We start from the raw sequence: 16,278 nt of genomic DNA, 5'->3' as shown, positions 1-16,278 counted from the left end.
TCTTTTAATGGTGAGTAGTCCGTATTAAAGCGCCGGTATGAAACCTTTTCTGTCTTCCAGAAATGGCTACGGATCCAGACATATAACAATTGGGTACACCCTGAGAATCTTCCACCTCCTAGCTTTCTACAAGCGTTTAATGATCTGAAAGTCTCTGCTAGAATTGCATATGCAGGATTAATCTTTTTTGGTAGTTGTTCAAACAAATCTACTACTGCAGCTTCAATATATCCCAATACTTTTGGGAAGATGACCATACCATACATACCCAGAGCAAAGAGATCGAATCGTACTTTAGTGTCTGGATGACTCTGAATAAGTTCTTTAATGTTGGTCCAAGCAATGCCTTCGCTTTCGCCCTTTTGTTTTGTACGGGATGCCACCCATTCTTCTCGTACTCCGGCAATCTTTGCTAATTTAACTCGAAAAGGTTGAGTTTTAATTGACTTTGAATAAATTCGATTCTCCAAAGCCCCTTCTATATGTAGAAAAGTTGTGTACTCTTCAATAGTAGGGACCAAGTCCTCTTTATTGAGAGTGAAGCAATTGTATCTTGGATTCCAGAATTGAATTAGGGCTCGAAGTAAGTCATCATCAACTTCAACATAGAGCAAATATGGGATGTCTCCGTAAGTCTGATAAAACTGTAACTTTTTGTTTGAGTCCCAACTTTCCCAAATGCTTCGCAAATCTTGCATATCATTTCTTTTTAGCGAAACTGGAGCATAACTGGCCAAATCAGATACATAGCGTCTTGCAGATTGTCTCCTCCTTGTCTTTGTAAGTCCTCAGCCCACTGTCTTACTTCTGAGTTTAGAACTATTTGATTTGAGCACTTTTTGTCCATGGATGAAGGCTTTCCAATGAGACAATTAACACGAGGATCAATGCCTTTTATCCTGTATGATGCTATGCAAACAGAAAAAATAAAAAACACACAAAAAGAGATTAATTAGTTTATAAAAAAATAATTTAATAATAATGTCTACCTAATTATCTTTATTTAAAGATGCTTTCTTCATACTTTAAATAATTTAAATTCACATGAAATTTAATCAGTAAGAAAATAAATAAATAAAAGAAAGTTAGAATTCATTTCTCCTGTGTGTACACCTATTTTGGACAAACTTTCGGCATGGCTTCAGATCGGAAGAGTTTCTAGGGTTTATTATATGCAGGGTTTCAGATCTAAGAATAAAGGTACCCGAATTGTCCTTGTTGATGCCCCCTTGGGCTGTCAACCCTCAATCCTAGTCCATTACAGACTTAAGCGGATCGAGTTCAAATCGAGGGGACACATTTCTCTATACCTGACACGGAGAATAAATTCTCACGAGATATAGAGCATATGAACCCCGAAAGTTACTTGCTATGTCTGACACGGAGAATAAATTCTCACGAAGACGTCGCTTTCATTCCCACTTAAAAGGGACAAACTCAATTATAGAGCTTTATGTTATGCAATGCAAGTGTTATGTGTGAGGAGAAATGTTCAAACCTCTGACGAAAAAAATAAATAATGAAATAAAATACTTGCAAGCAAAATGAAATATTAATATAAATACTATAAAAAATAATAAGTATATAAAATTTTTGAAAAGAAAGAATTATAAATTAAATATATGAATTTTTAATTTATAATTAATAGAGACAATTTATAATTGATTTTTAAAAGCCTGACTTTCCCCAGCGGAGTCGCCAAGCTGTCGTAACCGGTTTTCGTCCGGGCACGAAATTTTACTTGGCGGGAAAAGTGATGTGAATAAATGGTTTTTTTTTAATAATTTGGGAGTCGCCATCGACCTTTTGGGTCAGGTAGGTCGAATACCTAAAAAAAATATCTTTTAAAAGAGTATTTAAGAAAACATCAGTTAAAAGATAAACTGATATGCGTTTTAACCAAAAATTCATTCTTTTTAATGATAAAAAGGGATTCGTAGTCGGTTACGTTTAGGGAAGGATTAGCACCCCTACAACGCCCAAAATTGGTACTTTTTAATTATAAATTATCTCTATTATTAAAATTTAAAAATTCAAATTATATTTAATTTATAATCCTATTTAATTCAAATATTTTTAAGAAAATATATTAAACACAAATAAGATATTTAGTTATTTAGAAATATCAGAAAAGGACTTATAGGTGCCTTAAGACAACTCTTTTCTTTGATATTAATAAATATTATAATAATTTAAAAAAATTAAATTATAAATTTTTTATCATAATATTTAATTTTAAAATACCAGAATAGGACATCCAGTTATATTAAGACTGCCCTTTTCTTTGATATTGAAAAATAAATATATATTAAAATATGATAAAAACATAATTTATGTAAAATCAAATTAAGATTTAATATAAATTATTATTTATTATATATATTTATATGACTATATAATAATAAAAATAATATTTAAATATAAACAAGTAAAATTAAAACATAAATAATCAATAATAAAAATAAAATTAAAACTATATATTTAAAAGCAGTAAAACTTTATAATAAATAAAATATTTAAAATTAGTGACTAAATTATAATCTAATAAAATTAAATACCTAATTCGTAATTAATTATTTAAAATTACAGGGATTAAACATGCTATTTTCCTTATTTATTAATTTGGTGACTAAAATAAAATTATATAAAATTCGAATATCATATTAAAATAAATTAAAAATATATACTTCGGGATTAAAATATTAATTATTAAAACTAAAGGACTAAATACGTATTTTATCTAAAATATTTATAATTTGGTTAAGGGCTAAATTATAAATAAATAAAATTTAGAGATCAAATTAAAAGGATTATAAATTTGATTCAGTGACTAAAATGTAAAACATATAAAACAGAGGACTACGGATAGGGTTTAACATTTAAAAATTAAACAAATAGCCCTCCCCAAAACGGCGTCATTCGGGAAGGGCTATTTAAATCCCAAACGGCTGGCCCTTCGGGCCAACTTCCCCATTTTTTTCTTTCTTTTTTCTCTCAAACAGAGAGAGTTTTATAACTCTCTCTCGTCTCTCTCTATTTTCCTCATCGAAGGGATTTAAAGCTCCGGCTGGCAACCGTGCTCCGATGCTGACCGCCGTCGCCGGCCACCGCTCACGGTGACCAGAATTCCTAAATTACCCTAGAGCATAATCTCAACCTTCTAAGGCCGAATATGGCCTCCGTTTGTCCTAAAAATCCCCGGAATTTCCTAGATCTAAAAAAATACCTTCGGTATTTTCACTGTTCGACGACGGTTTGGAGGGATCCGATGGTCGTAGCTTCCTTGGTAAGTTTCTCTCCTTTCTTTTCTTTCAATATTTGGCTGCTTTGGGTGGTTTGTTTTCTGTTGGTCTTTGTTCTTGTTTTTTTTTCTTCTTCTTTTTCTATTGGTTGCCGTTTTTCTTTGCAGGTTGGGTGATGGCTTTATAGCCATCACCGGCGCTTGTCTCGGACCGGTCCTAAAGGTGGACGTGGTGACTCACCCCATGGTTGGAACGTGGACGTCGTTCCTTGCTTCCTCTGGATGTTTCTGTTGAAGCATGGCAGCAGTTGATAGAGGTGTCAGAGAGGCGGCCGGCGTCGTGGCCTTAAGGTATCATAACCCTAGGGTTTGCTGTTGGGATCATCTGGATGCGTATGGACCGTTGGATCATGCCAGATCCAACAGTGGATAGCTGATGGCGGCTGGGGCTTAGATACAAACCCTAAAAAGGTTTAAGGTTACACATTTGGGCCTTTAGGTCTGGGCCACTGTATTTGGGTTACTGGGTAGGGCCGGACTTGGCCCGTTTGTAATAATAATTTTAATAATAATAAATAAAATAATAATAATATATATATATATAAAATAATAATAATAATAAATAATAATAATAGAAAATGGTGAAAAATAGTATCTTCAAACTTAATAAAAAAGTAGTAATTAAAATACTAGTTAAAAACATGTTTAATTTTCAAATCCTTTCCATATCATGCCGTTGGAAGGAAACGTTGTAGAAAAAACCATCATAATATTTTAGGTATAAATATTTCATATATATATATATATAATATTACTTAACCAAATTACTTAGTGGTTAAAAAGGATATTTGTTATTTCTAAATATTTCAAGTTCGAGCATCGGTAAATGTAATAAAAATAATTAAGCATTCAATATAAATAATTAAAAATATTTATAATAGTTATTACTTAATAACCACATTAGTTTAATAAAACTCACATCACAAAAATAAAAAGAGTATAAACATTTAATATCAATTAAAAATATTTATATTAAATATTACTTTATAATAGTCTTAGTTTAATAAAAAATCATATCACAAAAATAAAAAAAAAAGTATAAAATAGTGGGACCCTATTTTAAGAGCCGACCATCCTGATTAAGCCACATGGAGAACTGCACACATGGCTGAAAATTAGGTGCTGATCAAATTATGTAAACAGGTAATTCCATTGAAGCCTCGGTTGCGTAGCCAAGGATGGACCGACCTTGTGTCTACGTAGACACCCAAAAGAAGAACAAGTAGCGTAAGCGGCAAACCAATCCTTGTCTCCATTCCATCCAATGGCCACCAATAAGACATCATTCACCACCTCCAATCTAATCCGTCCAAACCCACCATCGCCTCCATTTTTGTTGCAAAAATTCATTTCAACCATTTCCCACTCTTTCTTCATCTTCATTATTGAAAATGCCGGTGCCGCCATGGCTGGAGTCATTGCTGATTACGGCGTTTTTCACAGTTTGCAGAACACACGGCGATGCAGCAGGTAGAGGGGAATGCAATCTACATTGTTTAGACTGTGGAGGCGATTCGTTTTGCTTTTATTGCCGATCTTCTAAACACAAAGATCATCAAGTGATTCATGTAAATCAATCTTATGCTATTTCATTCCCCATTCCGTGAATCAAATCAAGAAGAAAAGAAAAAACCACTTTTTTCTGCAGATAAGGAGATCTTCGTATCATGATGTAGTGAGGGTGACAGAGATTCAGAAAGTGTTGGACATAAATGGTGTGCAAACCTAAAACAGTCCCAGCGTCTTGTTTTTAAACAAGAGGCCTCAACCAAAATCTGGGAGATTAGGAGTTTCTCACTTATGCGAAATCTGTGGAAGAACACTCTTGGACCCTTTTCGTTTCTGTTCATTGGGTTGTTAGGTTAGAAGCTTCATTTTCCTCCATTCTTGTATCGTTTTATGGCAAATTTACTTGGATAGGGCATTGAAAAAAATGAAAATTTTCATTTGGAGTGATTCAGACTTTATCTTTTCAAACAAGATGAATATTACAGTGGATTTCGAATCAAAGTTGGTCGGATCACCTCGCATCTTTCAAATGATGGTTGGAATATCCGGTATCCTCAAGCTTTTCATCACCGGAGCATCATGACTGGCCTCTTTCTCTAGTGCAGTTACACCTGACAGGATTACTATGGTTGGTTTCCTGAAGACGTCACTACAGCAAAACAGAGTTTTAGCGGCATTTTTTGAGTCCTATAGTGGCGTTTTTAGCGCCGCTAAAAATACTTGCGGCGATAGAAAAAATGCCGCAAGAAACACCGGCAATACCTGCGCTGCTAAAGTTAGCGGCGTTTGAGAACAAAAAATGCCGCAACAGGTCAAGATCTATAGCGGCGTTTCTGAAACAAACATCGTAAAAGGTCGACATCTATAGCGGCATTTTTGGAACAAACACCGCAAAAGGTCGATATCTATAGCAACATTTTTGGAACAAACGCTGCAAAAGGTTGATATCTATAGCGACGCTTTTAGAATAAACACCGCAAAAAGTCAATATATATAGCGGCGTTTTTAGATACAAACGCCGCAAAAGGTCAGTTCTATAGAGGCGTTTTTTTATACAAACGCCACAATAGGTCAGATCTATAGCGGCGTTTTTGGAACAAACGCCGCAAACGGTCACATCTATAGCAACATTTTTTATGAAAACGCCGCGAATTAAAAATACTTTTTCAAATGTTGTTTTCTACTCTTTTGTTACCCAAATTTAAAATTTTAACATATACCATTATCCAATAAACTTGACATCCATAACATCAAACTTGAAATTCATAACAAGAAACTTGAAATTCATAATAATAAATCAAAGTTTACATTAATGTAGTTCAATATTGTTAACTAGAATTAACAATAATATGAGCCATAACCAACAAAAAGTATATCAATACTCAAATCCGAAAAACCTTCACAAAATAGTTGCCAATCCCACAGTTTCCCCCTCATTGATTCTATTTTCCGGAGCATTGAGTGAACTGCGTGGCCTTGCTGAAAGGTGGAACATAATCAAATTATTCAGGACATGTCACAGAACATTAAAGAACAGGAAAATCACAAACACCATAACATACCCATTTTTCTAGAGGTGTCGCCTTAAATACAACTGGAAAACACCCACAGTTGTAAAGAACAAAGAAAACATTTACAGAGAAAAACAAATTACAACAAAGAAAAAGAAAAAATGTACAGTTGCAATGCAACATCAAGTTGAATCCCCTTAGGAAGCATGAAACTTAGAGTTATGGACATAGTGAAACCATCAATGAACAACATTGTAATCGCATTTATTAACAATTCATTTTAACATTCATAAAAACTAATCCTATCACAACTGCAAACTTAACTTCTCTTGAACAATTAACATTAAACAACTCTGAGCTTAATGATTAACAACCAACTAGAAAATAAAACAAATATGCAAGGAAAAAACAGAAAGCCATAAAAAGGATGCCAGGAACCCAATAATGACATCATCCAAACAACTAGGGGAAAGGGAAAAAAACTAACAAATCATAAGAATCGTTTTCTTTTTACTTTTTAAAGCTAGTATACATTACTCATGAAATAATATAAGAAAGTATTATTGTAATGCCAAAATGAAGAAGAAAATGAGGAAAGGTACCTGAAGTATAAGCCATAGGGCCAACATATGCAAGTGACAAGCAATGGAATTGTTCTTGTATCCTGGCTCTATTTTCTTCCCACCACATCCTTGCATGCATTTCTCCAAACCTTTCTCGGTTGCATCATACATTCAAAGAAACAAAAATAATGTTATCGCTGTAATATGATCATTGATTTAGATATTAAGCTAACATTACAGCACTAGAAAATAAAAAAAATATTCACTGACTCCGTATGCACTAGGGAAGCTGTTTACACCCCACTGGAACCAAACTATATCTTGTAGGGGAATGGAATTATTTAAAGCTAACTTTTTAGACTTACTAGCTGCTCCCTACTTAAGTTGCACAGCAACTAATAGAACAGAGGATAATCCTTCTCAATAACTTCTGAACTTATGGAAGATTAAGAGAAAAGTAAAAACATCCTTGTGGGCAAGCTATACACATTATCATCCTAAAACCAAGGACACCTAAACAAGTCAGCTTTAATGATTATACAGTTTTCCCCCTTTGAAGTTGCACATCGGCTAAGATAAGAAAATGATCATTCTCAATAATTATTGAAATTACAGAAGATAGAGATAAAACATCCTTGCTCTTCTAAAAATGGAATTTTGTCACTAAAATTGATCACAACATTAAACCTCAACAAATGATTCAATAGTAATCAATTATAAAGTGCAGCAATTCATGCATCAGTAAAACAAATAAGATACTGGAAAATAATTATCCTAACTCAGACTCTTTTGAAAAGTTTAAAATTCTATAAAACACTAGAGCCTGCCATTTAGAAATCTACTCTCAATAAAAGCTTCAAAATAAAAAACCACTAGGTTAATAAGAAAATTAGTTCATCAAGCCGTATGGTCAACCAACAAACATAGCTACACTAGAAAAAAGAAATGCAAGAGAACTTCAATCAAACTTATTTTTGCACCGATGACCTTACAAGAAAAGGCAATAATCAAATGCACCTAGCTTGAAAATATCATTGGTTCTTTTGTTGTCTAGAACTACATCTTAGCATGCACCTAGACAACACTACCCTCACCTTAAGTAAGCCACTCCTACTTGAGATTTTGACTTGCATGTAAAATTTAGAGCTGGATGATGATATACTTTATGCAACACATAATAAGAAAAATTTGCATCCAAATATTGGAGAAGTCCTAAGCTTTGCCAAAGAGTAATTTTCATAATTGTAATCCTTTAAAAAAACATGTTCTCATTACTATGTATGGTTGCAAATTTGAAATATGATTTTTCCATCTCAAAACACCAGTGCATACCATGATAGCAGAAACTTTAAAGTGAAGGAAAGAAAATCTAAATTAATTATTAAGCAAGACTAAGCACCAACATGTACAGAGATCCATATAAAGCGAGCACCAACAGGTATACACATCCATGTAAAGCACCAACAGGTTCAAACATCTGTATAAAGCTCCAACAGGTACAAACATCCATATAAAGCCCCAACAAGTACAAACATCCATATGCATAAGAGTATGCAAATACATATGGGGGTATCTACTTAAGGAGACATGCAATGTGCCAGACTGCCAATACATGAAAAAGATTGATGAAATCCTTAAGACGTCACCTTTTGTAACCTTTTTTGCTTCTCTTGCTGTAGTGAATTAACGACACCTGTCAATTTTTCAAGAGTATCATTGTAGATGCTTCTGGATATTTTACACGGTTCGTCTTCACTTTCGACATTGTTCTACCTATCAACACCACAAAAGGTCAATTAACTTTTACATAAACATGAAATTAACTGAGAATTTCACAATTCCTAAGGTTATAAACTATAATTAACTAAAAGAATAAACTAAGAAAAATAGGTGCATCAGAGGAACATACTAGGAACATTAGAAGAAATGAAGAACGACAGAGAAGAAACAACAAACATTTCATTTCATATGCTTATCATATTCATCCCTTAACCATAAATATAGAATCGGGTAAAACCCTAATTTAGTTTTCTTAAAAGAATTAAAGAATTCTATGCAACCAAAAAGAAGGGAGCTCGAAACTTCTCCGCAACATTTTGTCAGATACATCACGAACCCATTTCCAGTGTGATTAAGTATGCTCCCAGGGTTATTAACATGACTGTCACGTGTTATTAACGTATGGTCACGTTTGTAAATACTACCAATGAACCCTAATTTGATTTTAAAAGTAAAACATTTTATATTCACTTTTAGTCTTCAGCTATACAAAATTGATCAGCAGAAACTAATATATAAACTAACCTTGGAGATAAGAAGGAAAGAGAGAAAGGTTTAGTGGAAGTAGCAGCTTGGTCCAATATGGAAGGAACAAACCCAATATTTGATTGAACAAGCTTGAGAACGCAGAGGAAAGAAAAGAAAATCAAAACAAAACACGCACAAAGAAGAACCCAATAAAGATCTGGATGAAATCACGACTGTTGGACTGAAATTGAACTGTTAATCCATCAAACCGCTGGGTTCAAGAGATATTTCAAATGGGTATTCCAGAAATCACGACTGTTGGAATGAAAAAATGAAAAAAAAACCCCCAGATAAACAGACAAACCTGTAAAACGTCGAGAAGGCGAATGATGTTGGGGTGATTAACAGAGGAGATAAAACAATTTGGAAACTGAGATGAAACACTCTTCGGTAACTACCAGTATATGGGTTTGGGTAAACGGCGAAAATGAAAAAATAGATGAAGGGGAAAAATGAAAAAAGGGTTAAAGGGGTGGGACTTAGAAACTGTACATTTGCGACGTTTGTAAATAGAAAAGCCACTAAATGTACTGATAAATTGCGGCGTTTATTCAAAAAACGCCACTAAAGTACTATGTTTTAGCGGCGTTTGTTTAAAAACACCACTAAAGTACGAGTATTTGACGGCGTTTTTGCTCAAAATGCCATTAAAGTATTATGTTTTAGCGGCGTTTTTCTAAAAACGCCACGATATATGTACCCTATTACGGTGTTTTTCTAAAAACACCACTAAAGAACTATTCTATGGCGCGTTTGTTAACAAACGCCACTAATGTACTGATATTTAGCGGCGTTTGTTAAATAAACGCCACTAAAGTACGAGTTTTAGCGGCGTTTGTTGAGAAACGCCGTTAATGTTAAAATTTAGTGGCGTTTTGGATATAAACGCCGGGATATGTAAAAATTTAGTGGCGTTTTCTAAGAAAACACCTCGACAAACGCCGCTATATACATGTTTTGTTGTATTGCGTCGAAGATGAGAAAGCCGGATGTTGCCAAAAATAAGAGTTTGAAGACGCCTAGTGCTCCAACCATCTTCTAAAAGACGTCATGTATTCCAACCGACTTTCAACATTCACTATAACATTCATCCTACTTCAATAAATAATTTTTTCACTCTCTTATTTTAGCCATTTTTTTCAAAGCTACATCAGAACATTTTTGTCATCGTTTTATGCATAAAACTTTGAATATTTTGATCTCATGTGTTAATGGTGAACTTTGTTTGTAGGAATAAAGAGGAATATTGGGAATTCGACTTTGAACATAAAAGGCTAAGAATGTGGGGTTAAAGGAGAGAAGATCAAAAGAAGAAGAAGAAGAATTGCGTGAAGGGTTACAAGAAGACATGAATTCCTACACGCCTCCCCCACCTCCTTCAAATGCAAGGCAAAGAAAAGGAATCCCACATCGAGCACCTTTTGGGTCATAAAATAACAACTATTATACCACTATTTTTATGCAAATATTAATTGATTTCATTAGCTATACTCAAAAGGAAAAAGGGGTACAATGCAATTGTTTTTGGGGTTTTAATTGCTACAATTTTCCTAGCTAAAGGGGAGATGTAGGGGTATTATATACTTCGGTTAGCAAGTCCAAAATAAAATCAAAAGGGCAAGTGAGTTTTGGGATTTGGGACCCATTTACAACCATTTATTCTATACATGTCGTAAAGAAGTCAATAATGAAAGAATTGAGAAATGTTTTTTATTAGTATGAACCGATTGATTATCAGATAATATCTGTTTAGATTTTTTTAGTCATTGACAACGTACACATATTCTATAGATGTAATTGTTTGAACTCAAAATCTTTAGAAAAATAATATTATCTTTTATTATTACCATTAAAAATTGAATGATGAGTTCAAAACTAAAAAACATTAATTATTGATAGTTTGAAAGGTGCACCATTGTAATAATCGACATTGTTGTCTTGCGTCCGATATCATGGTGAAATTTTGAGTTCCTCTCGAGCCTTATCACTTCAATTAGAGTATGAAGGCCGATCTAGGATACCCTCTCTAGCAATATCTTGTTTTGGCTTGGAGTTCAACTACTTTTCCTTGTATTGCTTCATGGCGTGGTCCCTTCTCGAAATTTTCCATGCCATTTTTGGCAACCCAAATTACTTGTATTTCGGAACATGTCTCTTCTTTTTCATAGAGTTAATTGTTTGTCAAATTGTGTGGTTAGTACATGCATTTTATATGAATTGTGGATTTAATCCATGTATTTTTGAAACCTAAATTCAGAGTTGCGTAGAATTGTGATAGTGATTCTTAGAATCCGATCTCGCTCGCCATCCTCTTGTTATGATTCAAGAGTCACATGTAGAACATCTTAGGAGGTACAAGGCCAAGAGAGTTTTTTCGGAACAGTCCTTTAGCTTGGGAAAGTCTCTCGACATATTTTGGAGAAATCTAGATTTTATTTTGAAAATAATTTGAAGTCGTCAACGACCTTTGAGTTTGATATGTTGAATACCTAGAAATATATTTAATAATTTTTTGAAAATTCATTTAAAAGATAAAAAAATGCTCTATGTTTTACCAAAGATTCATTTTTAAGTGCTCGGGAGTCGATCATACATGGATTGACCCCCACAATGCTCAAAATTGGTATATAAATTCATCCAAATATATTGTTAGTTTCAACTATAGTTTAACCTAATTTTTTTAAACATAATAATATAACTTGACCTAGTGATTTTCTTAAAAAGAGATGTGATTACTATATATGTATAGTTTGAGATGAAATTAGAATCATCAAAAAGTTTGGGGACCAATTCAGAATGAAGGTCATAATTTAGCGATGAAATTGAAATTTTCAAAAGTTTGAGGACTAATTTATAATGGTAGTTATAGTTTAAGGATAAAACAAGAATATTTACAATTTAAGAATCAATCTAAAATAGGGGATATTAAAGATATCGCGGTTCACGAGAATCAAATTTAAATTAATTAAAAAATGGTATTGACATATGATGAAGATATTCTTTAAAAAAGGATTGACATTGTAAATATTTTTTTATTTCATTTTAGTTTTCAGATATAATTTAAAACACATGGGTTCTTAAGTCATCAATTTTCCTGGCAAAAAGAAAAATGATATAAATAAACTTTGACATTATTCGAGAAAATTCGTATAAATAGGTAAATGTTAATTTTTTCCTTATAAAATAAAATTATAACCCAATTATGTTTTTGCTAAGGGTAAACTACTCATTCAATACCTAAACTATTACTTGTGTTCCATTTTGGTATCTAAACTTTATTTTTTTCAAAACCATATATAATACTGACGTGATTTTTTTTATTTTTCAATGATGATGTGACATTACCTTATGGTGACACGTCAATAATACTGTTAAGTTTTTAAAGGATGTCAATGTTCTATGTTACGTTAGGAGATTCTTTAATGGAACCGATATCAAATTTGTTTTAGGAGGTTAAAATGGTGTGACCCATAAATTTTGGGATCTAACGGTCGATGATGATGACGATTGGTTGGCGATAGGAGACTTTGATTGGATTCAAGGATTAAATTTATATTTTATTTAAAATTCAAAGATAAAAATGATATTTTATCTAAATTTTAGGAGTTAAATTAATATTTATTTAAAATTTAGGAATTAAATTAAAAATTAACTACCTTTTATTAACGTGTTACGTGATTAAACTAATGACATTTAACGTCACAATAACTAAAATAACATAAATCAATAATATACATAACGAAACATTATTTGTTAATAAGTGGTTACAAATAGAAGTATTTTAATAATTTATCCAAACTTAAAAAGCCGAATAAAATGAAAAGAACATAATCTCCAAAACCTAGGATATGGGTATGGAAAGTTTGAAGATCCCAAAATCTTAAAATGATTTGACTAATAAATAACAACTTAAAGAATGATTTTTCTTTTTGGTAAGTTTTAGGGTACAAACTTTATGATAAACATAGAATATTGAAGAGGATAACATGGCACCGTTACCCATGCAACGAATGGAGGATAAAAGGACAAAATGAAAACCATATATAAAGCAAAGCACGAGAGTCACGAGTGTTGTAGTTATGAACCAGCTTGGCACCCCATTTGATGCCCCCAAAAGGGTCACTTTTGGTTAGGGTTTGCGTTGACTTTTAAGATCCTTCGACCATCCCCCAAGACACTCTCATGGAAATAAACAATATTTAAGGGCATACTTACCACTTAGGCCCCCTCAAACCCTATTTTTAAGACCCCAAAATGGAGAAAGATATATAGGAGGGCGATGCAAAGAGTTTGTTTATGAAAAACAAGACCCATTTTTTACCCATCAAAACAAACTTCAATCATTGCTTTGGACTATTGGGTTAGATACTAATAGACACTCACAATCGTTGAAGATAGAAGTAATTTCTCGAGGCTATTGAAGTTAATTTCTTAATCATGATGATTCATCTTGTAGCACATAGTATGTTGTTATATTGAAGTTTCCGTTTAAAAAATATTGGAATACTTCACCGCCGCCCTCGTTTAACTTGTCGGACCATGGGGATGTTTTTTTTGTTCATTGCCTATTTTAACTGGAGCGGTCATGGACTCGCTTCCGATGCATTTGTCCTTTCTATTAGATTGTGAATTTTTAAATATAGAATATTAACTGATCTAAAATTTTAGATATTCAAAAATTTAAATTACTAAAATTACTATAATAATTTTCAAGATATGAATGTCTTACCCTACTTCAAAAATGTAATTTATATATCAAATTATGATTATTAAATATTTTTTTATCAAATTATCAATTATAAAATCTTTTTAATAATTTATAATTAAATTAAAATTCAATTAACTAATAATATTATTTCATTCATACTTTTCAATAATAATGATCTATACTTAAAAAAACCTTTAGATGTCTCTTCGTTTGACATATATTTTTGATGAGCTTCATCATATCGTCAATTTGAAGAATGGCCCTGGGTACTTCAGTTGCAAATTGAATAATAAGAAGAAAAATGAAGAAACTAATAATTATTTAAATTCATTACTATAAGTTCTTTAGTAATTTTTATTTTTTATTAATTAAAAATAACTTACTAATGGTACATAAAAATTATAGGCTAATAATACATCAAATATTATATTTATAGAAATTATGAATTGAACTCACCACGTCCATGGCATTTTAAAACTTTATTCCAAATTCAAAACCTAAAAATTAATATTTTATCAAAAAAATTATTACCAATATAAATACATGTATGTATGTATGTATGAGAAGGAAATGAGCGTTCATCAAAAAGCGTTGTCATTATCCTACCACCAAACTGGTAAACCATAAACCCTAGTGGCTTAGAGAGTTGATTCTTAATTATATATATCATTATAATAATCCTTTGTTATTTTGATGCTGGTCGGTTGATCCTACGTATACACACGAGCATGGGTTCTATTTGAAATTTATATATTTTATTTATTTATGACATATGTTAATTTAAGTCACCAATACCACACAAGTTTTTGCATCGTATGTTAATGGAAAATAATTAAAAGTAAGTGACACCAAAAAGAATTGCAACTTGTCAATCCTATATTTTATGCTGATAGTTATTTTTTCGGGTAAACTTCTAGAATGACCACTTTAATTATAGTGTTGGTGTCGAAATGATCACCATTTTTAAAATTTCATCAATATGATCACTTAACTAATTAATTGGGTTCAATATAGCCACATGTCGTTAACATTTAACGGAAGTGCTTAAGTGGAAATTAACAAAATTGATATAATTATATATTTGATCCTCGATACTTGTAAATTCTACCAATTTGATCGTAATTTTAATTTAATTCAATAAATTTAATCATCTAATCAGATGTGGACACATGACACCTTTAGATTAAATGATATTTCTATAATTTAAATTTATTTAATTTAATTATTTATCTAATAATTTATTATTTTATAACATATGATATATTTTAATTTTGAAAAATTTAATAAGATTTTTAAATTTTTAGTTATTTAATTTGTTTTAGTATGCTTATTTGTTGAATATTTGAATTATTTAAATTAATTTTATTTTTATTTTTTTTCTAAAAAACAAATAAATCTTCGAAATTTCTAGAAAAAACACCCTCGAACTTGACAAAAAAAACCAAACTAACTCTTATGTCATGTCATCATCCATTGTGAAAACCCAAACATTGTTGTGAATCATCACATCAACATCGTAATAGTTAATAAGGATTTCAATACCATTAAATCTTTAATTTTTTTAATGAAAGAAACATTAATTAATATAAAAAATTCGTGAAACAAACCCATAATAAAGGTGGTAATATTCATCCCTCGAAGACAATAAAACAAAAACGATATATGTTAATTTGTTTTTGAAAAATCAAACTAATGAATCAAGTGTCTAAAATGAATCAAATAAAAAAAGGAAGTAAGAAATAATATTGTTTTGTAGTGACATCAAATACAGGAAAGGGACCCTACTGACGGTTGAGCTGCATGCAAAAAGTCAGATGCATGAGATGGTTATTTTATTTGATCCAACTCCGACTCAGTTAACATGTACTGTTAATCGTAAAGATCGTAATATTCAACGAATTTAAAATTAAAAAACTCATATTTATAAAAATAAATTATTTTCAAACTGTATGGTTTTCGGCAGAGAGTAAAGAATTAAGGTGTAGGGCCAAATGGGAAAGTAGATGAATTGCAAGAGAAATAAAAACAAAAGGGAAACTGATGTTTTTGACCCTTCAATATTATCAGTTTAGTCATTTTAGTCTTCAAACATTTACTACATCTCTTTCGATTTTAAATTCTTTCTAATCAAATTTATCTAGAAATGATGAAACAATAACCTACATTAGGGATGATCATGGGTTCGATTTTTGGCTCTGATTAAAAATTAGACCCCTTCACCTGCATCCAACTTAAAACTCTATTTATATTTTATCTCAAAACTTATACTCGATCTGACCTAAATATAAATATTAAAAAGAATATTTTTTTAGATAAACTATACATTTAGTATCTAAAATATCAATTTTGGTCAATTTTAGTTTCTAAACTTCTAAAATT

The sequence above is a fragment of the Hibiscus syriacus genome, unplaced genomic scaffold (assembly GCF_006381635.1).
Source record: "Hibiscus syriacus cultivar Baekdansim isolate YM2019G1 unplaced genomic scaffold, ASM638163v2 tig00112339_pilon, whole genome shotgun sequence".
In the NCBI taxonomy this organism is placed as follows: Eukaryota; Viridiplantae; Streptophyta; class Magnoliopsida; order Malvales; family Malvaceae; genus Hibiscus; species Hibiscus syriacus.
This window is presented reverse-complemented; position numbering follows the sequence as displayed.